Source organism: Pseudochaenichthys georgianus, chromosome 11 (assembly GCF_902827115.2).
Source record: "Pseudochaenichthys georgianus chromosome 11, fPseGeo1.2, whole genome shotgun sequence".
In the NCBI taxonomy this organism is placed as follows: Eukaryota; Metazoa; Chordata; class Actinopteri; order Perciformes; family Channichthyidae; genus Pseudochaenichthys; species Pseudochaenichthys georgianus.
The window spans coordinates 15830980-15835291 of record NC_047513.1 but is presented as its reverse complement, the minus strand read 5'-3'; positions in this window follow the sequence as shown (position 1 = coordinate 15835291).

The following is a 4312-nucleotide window of genomic DNA, read 5'->3' as shown; positions in this document are numbered from 1 at the left end:
AGTAGAACGATATGTTATATCTTTAGAATACACATATAAAATAAAAAATAAATACACTATAATAGCTCAAACTACTATTACTAAAATAAAAACATACCCTATTAGACAAGTGAGCAATAGTTACAGGATTTTTTTAATTAAAACGTAAATACAATGAGGAAAGTGTGTTTCAAATGTGCAAATTGTGCTGTGTTATTAGGGGGAAATCTTCTCTTGGTGAAGTGGGGTCTTTCCACTGGGTTACCTGTGTGGCCTCATCAGTGACACACCATTTCCCCCTGAGCAGCCCCCATTTCTGCAACAGGCAATGACCCACTCAGACCCAGGCAACACAAGCGGATGATACTCTGCAACTGTACAACATCTTAATCTCGATTTTGATGGAAGGCGTGCAGGCATGCGTTTCACCTTGTGTGATAGGACAGTTCATCTTGATAATGTCATGGGCAATACAATGATTATCTATAGTGCTGCGTTACTTATCTATTTATATGCAAACCCACGCTCAGGCTGCTTCTGTAAAGAAAATTGCTTGTTGTGTTGGAATATGGAAGAGTATGATACATTTCTGTATTTTGAAAAAGAGTGAGGCGTGATCTATCATCCCGGAGATCAAAGAACTCTTGCTCAATTTATAAGGCTGCACCTGCCGCGGGATGCTATTGCATTCATCTGTCATTTTCCAAAGCATACGAAAAGTTATTTCTCCATAAGAGGCTGCGAGGTGCAGAGACAATGACGGTTTTTGATTGAAAATCTCTTTTCATTTGATTACAAAAATAATTTCATCTAACACATCTCCAAGACGGGAACAAAGCAATCAATAAATAATCTTGTCAATGACAGCTTCAATTATTTGACAATTGAAATACCAAATGAGTAAGTTGCCGATTTAAGAACTTCATTATACTGTACCTCGAAATTATAATTAAAAAAATTATAATTTCGTTCAGATTTTTAATCAGGCTTTTAATAACAATAATGATGCCTTAAAAATTGTACAATAATGATCCAATTAAGCAATTGAAATGACAATCATTGTGCATCTGAGTGCATAAAGCAGAGTTTACATTTTAATAAAGAAAATAACACTTTGTTTGGCTGAGAAAAGCTCTCAAAACCACATCAGCATAGAAAAACTGCCTATAAACATTCACAGTTCAACACATGCATCAAGATTGATTCTGTCGACACAGCTCAAAGTGCCTGCAGTGATGCTTCATATCCTATTGGCAGGCTGCATAAAAAGTTGGTAAAGTTTAACTGATAGAGCCAGAGAGATAGGGAAAATAAGAAGGAGAGTGATGCTAACCTGAGCTCAACAGAGCTATCAGCAGAATGTCATTTTCTGAAAGGTTGGCATGCATTTCTCTTCAGAATAACAGCTGCCTCATCAACATTCCCTGGTTGCGGTATGGGTCGAACATCCTCTGCGCGGTGTCTTTTGAAGGGGATTTCCATTAAGATATAAAAAAATATAGGTGCGCAAACAACAGTGGAACTTGGTCTGACATTATCCTGCAGGGAGAAAAAAAATATGACTCACTTGTTGTAAATCGAAGTATGCTTCCCAATTTCCCAGCTGCCTCAGCTTGACAAATGGTCCCTTCTTTCACCTCCATGAGTAGCCCATGGGCTGTCTCAATTCAGAAGACGACAGATGTATGTGATATTGCTTCAATGACAGCTCTGGAACTTCTATGGCACAACAACTACAGCAGAGGCATCCCAAACAAGGGAGCAGACATGAGCAACAATGTTGTCATACATTTTTCCTTCCCATTTTTAGAAGGTTAACACAGAGCTTTTGAATGTATGAAGATGCCTGTCATGTATATATTTGGGCTGATTTCCAAGACAGCTTCTTACTGCATTTGCCTCACTCTCATCTTGTATTTACTCAAACTTAAATCTGTTTTAAGATGCTGTGCTATATGTTTGACTACATTAACTTAAAGGCCAACACAGGTCTATTTTCTGACTTAATAGCACTTTCTAAAGGTGGTTCAATACCAAATGGCCCCTCGGTCAGGACTATGCATCTCTGTGCTCAGCCCCGTGTCCAATCGATTATCCTCCTGGTTGCCCTCCATTGGTCATCTGACAGAACACAATTCATGCCTACAAAATAAAGTTAAACGTAGCACGACTCTCCAATGAATATGGGGAGATGGGATGTGGTGGAAGGAGGGGGAGGGGGGCGCAGGATGAGAAAAGGGACAGAGGGAGGGGGTGACATTGCTGACCATGCCTCCTCGAAAAAGGATAGAGTACACACACTTACACATCACCACCCAACTAATCTTTGCTATTTCTGTTAACTATGACGTAATGTTGTTAGTCGATGCACACAATTTAGCCTAGCAAAGCCCAGGTGGGATTGATATTGCCAACTGCTCCAAGTGGGTTAAAAGCAGAGGCCACATCTCACTGTGTGTTGTGTGGGACAAATAACGAGGGTTTCGTCCTCCGATTCTATATTTATTACACCGTAGAGATATCAGACTAACTGTTTTTACTCTTCATGCTAAGCTAAGCTAGCTTCATTTACTTCCTCTTTGTTTAAGGTTTATATTTAACTGACATGAGAGGCTCAATTAAAGTGCATACTTATTTTGAATTTCTAGAATATGTTAACTTGCCTTACTGTTTTAAAGAAATGTAACTCCTACTGTCTGTCTCTATGTTCCTAGTTATTTGCACGCTACACAATGTGGGTGGAGTTAAATACAGGGGACTATTCTTCCAGCAGACTTTTAGTCCAATCAGGAGTAATTGATAACAGTAATGTCAACTTCATCCCCAAACCGGTAAGCCATGTCATTGAAGGACAATGCACCAGAGCCTGGAAATGGAATGCAGCCATCTGTGATGTTATTCATTCACATTACAAGTTATCCTGCATCTAACATGTGCTAATGAAAAGGAGGAAAGTGCATTGTTATAGTGTGACTTTGGTTCACCTTTGAGGATAACATGTCTGTACATTAGTTAATAATGAGCTCTTCATAAAGTCCGAAGAGGTTTGTACAGTGCCGCAGCAGAGATTAACATCATCATCACATCAGGCTCGCCACAGTCTCTCATGAACATTAACTGGAACAGGAAGGCAATCCGTAAATGATTTCTTAATAGACAAATTAATATGGAACACAGATTAAAGGATATACTGAGCCAAATTAGTCCCACATCATCATCACACGCTGCATGCAAGGAGGCTGTGATTGATGTAGGGAATTAAGGGGAATGGCATCACCCTTGTTGGCCCAAATGATCAAATCATTCCAGCTTGTTGCTGGAGGGGAAATCGCAATGAAACTGCCAAGCACTGGTCTTATTAAATGTAAGCAAACAACTCTCTGAATGCCCTCCCTAGACAAACAAACTTCAGGTCAAACAAACTGCCATTCGTGACACATCTGTTTGTCCATGATAGTCTGAGTGACTTGCGGAGAATATAATGACACAATTGCTCCATCAGAGATACGGAGATTAAAGTGACACCGGAATCATCAAGTTCACTGCCATCAGATACAAATGTGAGAGAGGACAGCAGGGGTGATTTCTCCTATTACAGAAGCAGTTTCATTCCATCTCTGGGCCTGGGCTTCCTGCTGCTCTTATCTTAACAGGCACATCATCCCCTGGACAATTTCTGCATGCAATTGTTGCTCAGGGCCTTAAAGTTTCTCAGAGAATGTGACTCCTGCTGGTGCAACCATCACTGCCAATAACAAAGCTATCATGCCAAGCTAACATCTAAATCATATGAGTATTTGGAATAAGAAAACAGGTCTGTAAACGACTGGGATGGTGAGTGAAATGGCCTCTGACGTGGAGGTGATTTCAAAGCAATTTGTCTTCATGTCATCTCCTTACTGCAGCTCAAAAAGATTGTTTATAGCTCTCACCAACCAACGCACTCCTCAGCCACTTTGATTGATGTATGAGGCGTCACCATGGCAACCAGCATGTGGGAATGATGAGTGATTTTGGCAGGAGAGTATCTCCTTCCGGATTATTGAGACCACCTCAAGGTTGGTTGTGAGTGTTTGCCTCTTTGTTTGTGAACGTGTAGGCAATGACAGGCTGTTCATAATGTCGCCTTCCACTCGAAGGGTTAAATCAAGTTAAGAAGTGTCAAGATTGAGCAGCTGACAAGAATCCATGACGCCGCCGGGATGGAGTTTAACCAGTTCTTACAGAGCTGTAGTTGTGTCTTGAGTTTATACTCTGTGATACATTTTGACAGGCGAGTGATGGAGAAAAATGTGAAAAATGAAAAGGGAAAATCAACAGAGTGAGAGAATCA